The following is a 10,636-nucleotide window of genomic DNA, read 5'->3' as shown; positions in this document are numbered from 1 at the left end:
ATTACATCAACTTCGAGACTTAGCCTTATCAACGTTTGTAATAAGGGAAGACAGATCAAGTGATTACGCATGGGTAAATGCGTACCCGTCAACTTAACATTTTTCTTGGGTAGCTTCACCTTGAACTTATTCATTAGGTTTTTACTATAGGGCGATAGATCCTGGTGAGTCACATTCATGTGATGAATGGCGAGAGGGAGATCGTCCATCTGTAGAGTAAACATCCCGTCTAACTGGTTTGGTATCGAGCAGGATGAAATAACCGTATTCACCCTGTGAATCAATGGCGGTAATATCGCTAGCAACAAAACTTTCTAATTCGGCAGGGGAAATTTCAGTTATTTCACCCAAGGGCATTTTGTATATACTCATAACTGTGGGATACAAACTGGTGAAATTAACGTATAATATATACGATTGAGGATCACCCACCCTAAAATTGGGATTTAACTCTGGATTATTATTAGCTACGCATTGCCTTCGAACTAGACTACAAAAACCACCGCGGAAGTTTTTACAAATTGATTGATAGAGTTCACCATTCGAAATGAGGGGGAGACGAATTTTAGAGGAATATAGTAAAGCATCGAGTGAGAGATAGGTAGAAGTCAGGTAACAGGCGGGGGTCTAGTCCAAATTGTGCCATGGCAGCCCTCCTCCAAGCTAAATAAACGTCAGCTAATAATCCCACATCCATTAACAATTATAAAATGGTGTAATCTAGAAGATTGGTGCAATTAGTGGCGTTCCAAACCTTGACCACGTGTGCATAGCCCCCGCTGGAAAGGGTTTCTCCCGTAAGTTCCAAATCGAAACACTCTCGAGAAGGGATGCTGGGCTTTCGCAGGATATTGAAACTCGCCACATAATCATAAGGGTAGTGCTGTTTACCCGTACCCAAAACTAAATTGAGACAATCCAGAGAATACTGGGTTAACAACTGACATGCGATTTCGAGGGAAACTTTCTGTTTGATATGACTCGAGGCGAGACTAGAAAGGGTCCATCTAATCAAGTTGTTGCTATCCACGAATCTCAGATTGCCCGATCTGGCCGAGTAAAATTTACTACCCTCACGTTTCAGAATTTCAAAATCATGCTGAGCTCCGCCTCTTTCAAGACCAGGGCGATGTCATATGACAAATTGTGTACGAACACTGTTAAAGTTGGCTCCTTAAATTGCATATTCAAATTACACTGTTGACACAGTGCACACACAAAGTTGTCCCGTGCCACAAAATGAGCGTGATGTCGTATTTTCGTGACTCCAGCCTTGAATTCGACGTTACATCCTTCGCAATGAGTGCGCGCTTCAAACTTACGGGTGGATTCAGGAGTCATATGTAAAGAATACGCACGCATTCATTCATGCAATAACGCCCAGTCCCGGTTCATGTTCTGTAAACAATCATCAATGCATTTCTCTCCGTGACTTAGTCTATGGGTACAATATTCCCCCATTCTGCCGTCAACTATCACGTAGCAGTAAGCGAAAGCTTTCTGCCGAGATTATATTCTCGGATCGTCTTCTCCGATCTTCGGTTAAATATTATACGCCTCAAAATCCAGGAAAGCCATGTGTGAGATTGGCTGCAGAGCTTTAACTTTAGTAAACTGTTTAAATTGGCCGGGTTCTGGGTATTCGACAGTGGTTCGAGCAGTACAGGCCTGAGTGTGTGCCTCGCGGATAGTGGGACTATTAAACAAAGTCAAACAATTGTAACACATACCACCCGCGTGCTCAATCCCCCGACCCTGCTTGAATCCGTGTTGGAACTTCTTCACAAACGCCAACATATCCTTAATCAACGCGACGTGGTCGTCAGTGATTAATAACAACGTGACCAAATGAGGGCTTTGGGGGTTACCACCTTTCCTCGCCAGATGTACCGTCCAATGTTTTTTCCGCTGTTTCCCCATGACTAATTCACATAATTTATACAGATATATGGCGAGTGTTTGATATTAAATTGTCCCCTCCCCATCCTCCTCATTAAGACACAAGGGAGGTTGTTAATACGTGTGGGAGGGTTATCCCGGAGTATAACGTACGCTTCTAACACTGTAATGACACAGTTGTACCCAGACTGAATATTGATGACCTGATCACTACCGCGGACTCCCTTGGGATACACCTTGAAGTTATCAATATTCACTAACTCACGCCGCGTGATATGAAGTTCAACCCTATCCAGCGAGGTCATACACCAACCCGAACCCTCAGTACGGTTGAGTCTCTCTTCCAAGTTACTAGCTATAAACTCAATAGCCTCCTCCAGGGAGTCATAGATCGAGTCAATCGTAGTGAGGCTAGGTGGGGTACACACATAAAAAGCACTTTTCATTCACGTCGCCTAGTATCCTCACACTGGTGATAATAACACACAATTAGAGCATAGCCGAGCGAATGCCTCTTTCAAGGAAGTTACTGTGTACATCTTCGCGTAATCAGGCTATGCTACTACTTAACTTCATTGCCACGTCAATGTGTGACCCTACTGCAGCCGCATAATGAATGGTACTCACTACCTTGTTACCCTCCGTTCTTTCCCTCGTGAGTGAAGATCCCCTACTGGCTCCTATACCTCCACCAACGCGCGATGCTTCATTATTATTACTCCCCATCAAATCTTCATCTAATGGGAAGTCTTCAGCGAAGGGATCTATAAAGATCGTGTTAAATAAGCACCGGAGCAAACGTGTATTATAATAATAATAATAATAATAATGTCAACGATCTTCAACGACTCTTCTTTTTTAAATTTACCTCTGTACTTGTCGTAACTTTTTGTTCATTTGGACTGAAGATGAACCCAGGGAAGGGTTCAAAAGCTTTCTGTAAAGTCTTCAAAATTATACACAGACTTTTTACACTTTGTATTATTGTGGACCCTTTAGAACATTATATATACTCTCGTGATAGAGAGTTTTTCCCTAATAATAATAATAATAATAATAATAACTGCAAAAACAACAATGATTATAATAATGATAATAATAATATTTTACCTGGATCGGAGGGTGGTGAGGATGATTCATCATGGCGGCTAGAGGCTTGGACATTTTCTTTAATGACGTGGCAATCTGTGAGATAACAAATTCATGAATATGGCATGACATAACATGAACGTGGAGGTTTTTATGTACATATATTACAAACCCGATGCCCATTGTTAGTCATACAGTCTACATTCAACATGTGTAGCGATCACATCATATACGTGAATAGCAATGCATGTATAGGTACATTTCCAGAAAATCGGGTGTGTAAATTTACCAATAGGTTAGCCGTCCCTATATCATTACCGAAAGGAGTGGAATATGAAGTGGGACGAGTGGGAGTCATTCTCCCGAAATTATATTACGCTATTAAACCAGGAGACGTTGATTTTACTAGTCAATTTAACGCTATCTATAACGAGTCAGAGGGGGAAACGCGTTTATACGTATATTTATAAGTCCATTTTGGGTTTGTTGGGTAGTGATATGAATGTCATGACTAGAGCATTTAATACGGAAATTATTGAACAATTATCTGAATTTTATGGTGAGCATATTCGCGGAGCTATCCGCAAGGACGGTTTATTCTCATGGAATGATGACACGAAGAGAATGAGCATTCCACATATCGATGCAGGAGCGGCCAAAGTTGATATGATTGATTCAATTACGATTAAACTCAGTGCTAAAGCAGCTAATATGTTCGGTTTCAATGAAAAAGTCAGGTATTTAATATACAGTTCGGGTGCGTTGAGACCTCATGGCGGTAGCAATATATTCCATCAAGGCATTGAATACGTTTACCTGTATTCGGGTATCGTTCAACCTACCATCTTGGGTGATAAAATTATTAATCTCTTAGACTGTTTCACGTTAGGATGTGCATGTGGTAAAGGTCCGCATAATGCCATTTATAAACCTTTAAATACCATTGACGTATTGGATTACATTACCATCGATGTCTCGGATCAGAATGGTGAACAAATAATGTTTACTGAAAATGGGGTTGTATCATGCAGTCTGCATATAAGACCTAGATAAAATGCTATCACACTTTTTTTATAAATACCATACGTGACATATACCCGTCATAATATTTAACTGACATGGCAGGTGAACACACCATATATTTGAGCACTCTTTGCTGTTTAGAAACGTATACCAAAAATACACCCTCGAAATTTGCCAATAGATTACCTACACCTATATTATTACCTAATGGGGTTGAATATGAAGTAGGTTTAGCTTCGATCATGTTCCCGGGGAGTTATTACGCTATATTATCCAAAGATGATTTATTCACTCTCGAATTTATTACATAGCGTCAGAAACGTGGTAGGCATACATATTTGTATAGACCGAGAATAGCAATATTAGCGGGGGATATGAAGAGACTCGTGAGAGCTCTTAATAAGGGCGTGTATGATTATTTGAAAGTTTATTACGGTGATAATTTCATAAATTATTTTAATAGTAATGGTATATTTCATTGGGATGAAGATTTAAGAATTACTATACCACATATCAAGAGAGAGAAATTGAGAACAGGGGACGTTAAAAGTATATACGTCAAATTTAGCGGAAAAGCAGCAAAATGATTAGGTTTTCATATTAATACCGGTTATGAAATATATGGCGGGCATGAATTGAATGAACACATTTCCCTTGATTCTCTACCTGATAATTGTGGGGTAGATTATATATATGTGTATAAGGATATAGTTCAACCGACGATTTTTGGCAGGAGACTAGTAAATATATTGGACTGTTTTACTTTAGCAAGTGGTAGAGGAAAAGGAATACATAATACAGTCTACAAATTGTTGAACACGAACATCTTGGATCAGATTTCTATTCTTATCACGAATCAAAATGGACACCTTTTACATTTCACTGAAGACTCGAGTGTTACTTGCCTGCTCCGTATAAAACCTAGAGGAAAATTAGATGAAAAGGTGCGTATATAATTCGATGTTCACCCTTGGCATTCCTTATTCATGATCGTAACACCCTCGAGTCAACTAGAACTTGCGAATCAAGCTCCACTTAAATTGTTTGGGAATAGTATAAACAGTAAAATGAGAGTGTTATTCGCACCTCCTTCAGAGGCGGAATTTAAAAAACTATTTTTATCAGACCCTTTATTAAGGAGAGGGGTGGGGTTTGAGGATATTTCCGTTTTCTATCCTGGCCGCAGGAGGGGAAGTGGCATTTTTCCTACCATAAGTGGTATTGCACGTAAAGTGCTTCCTTTTCTATTTAATGCCACGAAACCTTCAGTTAATGAATTCGGTAGATCTGTGTTATCTGATATGGTAAACGTCGGTTTCCCTTTAAAAGAATCCATGAAAGGAAATGGTATAAGGGCCCTCAAAACTACTGGACAACAAATTTTAAGCGGTACTGGAAGGAGAAGAAGAAGAACGAGACGGAAGAAAATGGTGAAACGATTAGTTAGACAGTAGAGTGTGGGAGGAAAGAAAAAACGTAGGAAGAGGAAGGGCACACAAGTTAAATCTAGGAGTAAATATAATAAGGATGTGTACGATCTTTTGTAACTCATTCATCAATTGACATTCGGTGGGTACGCACTCGTTCTACCCTTCATCTAAAATTATATAAACACTAAATATGGCTAGTGTAGTTCCTAACATACCCGGAACTGGTAATCAAGTTCCTGTTTTATCGTATATTGCGGTTATATCAGAATTGTTCCCGAATGTTAATAGACGGAGAATTATTGAAACTTCAATTAATTCAAAGGAAAGACTGGATTTTACACCTTGCAATATTTCCATAAATCAAGTTCTATCTGATAAATATATAGAATTTCGCATTAATGGGGTGCCAGGTTCTTTCTTAGATTTGTCAAGTATATCTTTAGAATTATATATCACAATAGATAGGGACGGCGCGCAATTAGCGGATGGTGTCCACGTGTCTGTCGTTAATGGTATTAAGCGGATGGTGTCCACGTGTCTGTCGTTAATGGTATTAGTAATACATTATTTAAATCCGCTTCTGTTTTCTTGAATGAAAAGTTGGTGGAATCCTGTCCGATATTTAACTATCAATCATATATCAAAATGTTGAAAATGATAAAACCTTCGGCATTACCTACCACCGGTCGGGCGGGATTTTAATACGATGACTATCATGTAATACCAGGGGTAACTCGGCAATTTACTGCAAATACCTTCAGTCAAACCAGCAGGTGGGAGACGAAAGTTATGGGTGACATTAAAACGAGGGGCGTGCATACATATTTTCCATTTCTTTTGGATATAGCGACTATAGACATGTATTTACTGGATTCGGTTGATTTGAGACTTAGACTCAAATTAGCGAATAATACCTGGGCGCCCACACAGACGGACATTTAAATGAGTTGAATGTAGAAAAGGCTAAATTATGGATCGATAGAGTTACCCCACATGATAACGCAATGTCAGCTTTAAATGAGGCGATAGCTGTTAATCCTATACAATATATATTTGATAAGACTTTATACAAGACATACTTTATAGGGCAAAAGGAAAATTCGATTTAAATTGATCAGCCTTTTAACAGTTGTATACCTGATAAAATCACATTGGCCATGATTGATATGGAAACATTTTCAGGTGACTACGTGACCAATAGTCTATATTTTCAATCTTTCGATTTAAATAATATACATATTACCGTTAATGGGAATACTGTATATAATATTCAATGTAGTTTCCTTAATACCATCATGCAATTATATCACGAGATGCAGAAAAGTATAGGGGGTGGCGGTGATAATCTGATCACTTATGACAGTTTTAAAAATGGTAGAGCTATTTACTGCTTTAATTTTGTGGTGGAAGATGTTGAAGATTCCATGCCAGTGGAAATTTCGGCAAACCTGCGAATATCGATCAGGCTGGTTACGGCTACACCTAACCCTTGCATTATTTTACTTTTCAAGGATACCAAGGGTATTTTAGCGGTGGATGCGGATAGGGTTATTCAGTGTGATGTTAGAGGTTAAATGGAATGGATACAAAAGAAATTGAAATAAGTTTAAAAGGTTCACTCGGTGACCGGGTTAGATATTTAGGTGTGTTCGCTTCGGATGAAGTAGGATTATTGACATTGCCAGAAAATAGAATTAAACCTTTAGTTTTTATATCTAATACATTATCTTCGTCTACTGATATTAATATTGTTGGTCATTGGGTATGTTTTTACGCGGAAAAATCACCTAGAAATATAATCTTCTTTTTTGATAGTTACGGTATAAATCCAAAAGTTTATTCGAATGACTTCTCTAAATTTATATATGCGCATCCCGAATATAGCCTCTATCGACTAATAAAACAAATACAACCCGATAAATCGTACAAGTGCGGTTTTACGTTAGTTTTTTTGTTCATTGCGTGAGTCACCGAGGTGTGAAAGCAGTATTATCCTTAATACAAAATGTATTCTCATTCACTCGTTTGGGAGGTAATGATAAATGGATAACGGGATATTATTTTAAATATTTGAAAAAGTTTAAATGTTCACATTGGAGGTCGGGTGTCAAACCTGCTATTATGTACAAGGAATGTCTCCGCATCTTAAACAACTAAGGTAAATGGATATTTTTCTTTGATTTTTATATTACCCCATTTACATTCTATTAAGGATATATTCTATATATGTATCATACACCTTGAATCACATAACTTTTTTTACTTATTTCAGGATGAGCTGTGAGAATCATTCACCCGTGAATGTCGGTGATAAGCTGCTAAGACGTCTTAGTCATTTCCTCTTAAACACTTTTTGGAATATTCAGGTTATCGTAAGAATACACGTGGACGTTATATTGGGATGCGTGCTGAGGCGGTCTGACGGCGATTAGTATATTGAATTTGTAAACTGTCTTTATGTGGTCAATAAATCCTTATGAATAATTATATATGTGTTTTTTACTATCCCCACAATAGATTTGAAAGCAAAAACCGGGAAATGGAGAAAAAGAGTGTGTCTTTCTATGGAATCAGGAACTGGTATTAAATAAATATATAACACATCGGTTTTACTTACCTTCACCGAGTTGCTCGTTTCCTTCAGTAGTGGGTGGTGGCGAAGTTGGTCAGAGGTTGCACTGTTGTGGAGTTGTTGCATCTCCTGCTACTTCTTCTTCTTCTCCTGCTTCATGGTTATGACCCCTTTTCACCTTCCTAATAAATGAGTTTGGGGCTCCAACACCATAATAGTAATGGTGTCTGACTTGAATGGCTACTTCGTCGGCTAACAGTTCACTACTAGAGTTATTTCCCATATCTGAAAGGGAGGAATAATGACTGTTTTATATATTCCGCTTCTTTCAACGGGTACATTATTTTATAAGAATATCTATTCCGTATACAGATGAATCTTATTGCTGTTTTTAATGTTTACTATACTATATGTTCAAGTAAATGGAAAGTGTTTTATATACTACTTACTGAATAGTGACAGAGGGAAATGACGTTCCAGTCAAGAGAAATACTTGTAGGGACGGAGGGTCGGCGAGCTGAACTTACTCTTATACACTTTGGGTAAGGAATAACATCAATTTTCCCTTGTCGGTTGTATTTATGGTGTTCAGTTGGAAAGTAATAATCAGGTGTGACATACGGTGTTTCGATGAAGTATTGTATTCCAAAGATGAAGTTCACGCCTTGCGGGATTTTCGTAGCGATAGAATTTATCCCCGTTGGGGGAAAGATGTGTGGAAGATTTATATATGAGTCATATGTGTGTGTGTGTGTGTGGATGACCTTTGGCGTGAGGAAATGAAAAGGCTCGTTTATTCGTGTGAGTGTGAATCAGTGGATGACCTTTGGCGTGAGGAAATGATAAGGCTCGTTTATTCGTGTTAATGTGAATCAGTGGATGACCTTTGTCGTGAGGAAATGATATGGCTTGTTTATTCGTGTTAGTGTGAATCATGGCTGGGAGTGAGGGAGGTTTGATGGTTCGTCACAACTAGTTTGTAATCAGTGTTTGTGATACAGTGAGCTCGGGTTGCAGGGTTTTCGTAGGTCATTAGCTCTTGAAGGATTGTCACATCAAGACGTGAACTCTCGCCATGGCTTCATCAACCTCCTCGTGCAAGTTAGTTTTCGGGAACTTGTCCAAAAATAAGTTCAGGAAGAGGAATATGTGTTTAGTAGTGGCCACTAATTGCGTGACTTGCAGGAATTACGGTGTGGTGGCGGAAGTCATTCGAGCTCACCGTATGCCGAATTGGCAGGTTTTCGATATTCTCGCACTGGTGCATCATATGCCTGTCTTCGTGATCGGGGTATTGAAGGGTCTGCCATTGTGAAAAGACCTGAAAATATAACATCTTGGGAATGTGACGAAGAAGTTGATCTACCCACCATAGCTACCTTATTAACCCAATACGGTATCGCCGCCCCCATTGAAGATAATAAATACGCGCAAAAGAGCGTGGCTTATTCCAAAGATGAAGATCACACCGATCGTTTGGGCAGAGATAGTAAACAGATGAGGTTCAATCACTTTTTTTCTTCGGTCAAGAAATTGAAGGAAGAATTATTTAAATCATCGTATGACTATGTCAAATATGCTATCTTTCCCGCTGGCATCGGTCAAAGCGGGCGGGTTAAGGGGACCGTCCGCTATGATGTCTATTTTTTTTATTTATTACGCAAAATACATAATTTTCATATATGTTTTAGATATATATAATACCTTCATCATATAAAAATTTCAAGTCATTTGATCCCCCCAACAAACTTTTCTTTTGTTAGTTATTAGCAAAAATCATGATTTAAAAAAAAAAAATTGGTAGAGTTTTCCTCCCGCTAATATGACATCAGTTGTATTGAAAATCATACCATAAAAACTTCTTTATATACGGAACAATTCGTGTGGCAGAATTTTGATTTTTTAATTTTTTTATTTTAATGAATTTTTTTTTTTTTTTTTAGTCTAGACACTCAAAAAATTCTAAAAAAAAAGAAAAAAAGATATCAAAATTCTGTCACACAAAATTATGGGATTTTATTCCTCTTTCCAATGATATCTTTCTCTCTAAAATTGGATAATAAATAAACGAGTAATTTTACCGACATGCGCATAAGTATGTTTTTGAGTTATGAGCTCCCAAAGATTTGCTATGTAAATTTTTGCTTTTTTCTTATAAAAGTCAAAACAACATTATTATAATTACTTTATTTGTACTTTTATTGTTGATTTCTACATCAAGGATCGTGGTCCTACCCCTAAAAGTGGTGTTAGTACCCTCAGCCGGACACCAGATAATGATGTTGACGGCGAGACATGAGACAATGAGGGCAGCTGAAAACAATTAATTTTCGTGTTTTTCTTTCAGCACACTCCTGGCCTTCGCTAATTTTGCTAGCCATAGTTGCTGAGTAGCCTTCTTGATCTTAGGTAACTTCGGCATTGCTATAAGTTCACTAAGAAGTTATAAAAACAACGTAAATAGCTAGTAACCAAACGCAAGTGCCTACGCGCATGTAACCGCTTTGACGTCTGTGGCGTAACTGAGTCATTCTCCGAGTCTCGCCTATAAAATAACCGCTGAGCTGAGCTCGCCTTCTCGCCCAGTGTCACACTACCTTTCATTGCTACCAGATGTATGAGA

Source organism: Macrobrachium nipponense, chromosome 4 (assembly GCF_015104395.2).
Source record: "Macrobrachium nipponense isolate FS-2020 chromosome 4, ASM1510439v2, whole genome shotgun sequence".
Classification (NCBI taxonomy): Eukaryota; Metazoa; Arthropoda; class Malacostraca; order Decapoda; family Palaemonidae; genus Macrobrachium; species Macrobrachium nipponense.
This window is presented reverse-complemented; position numbering follows the sequence as displayed.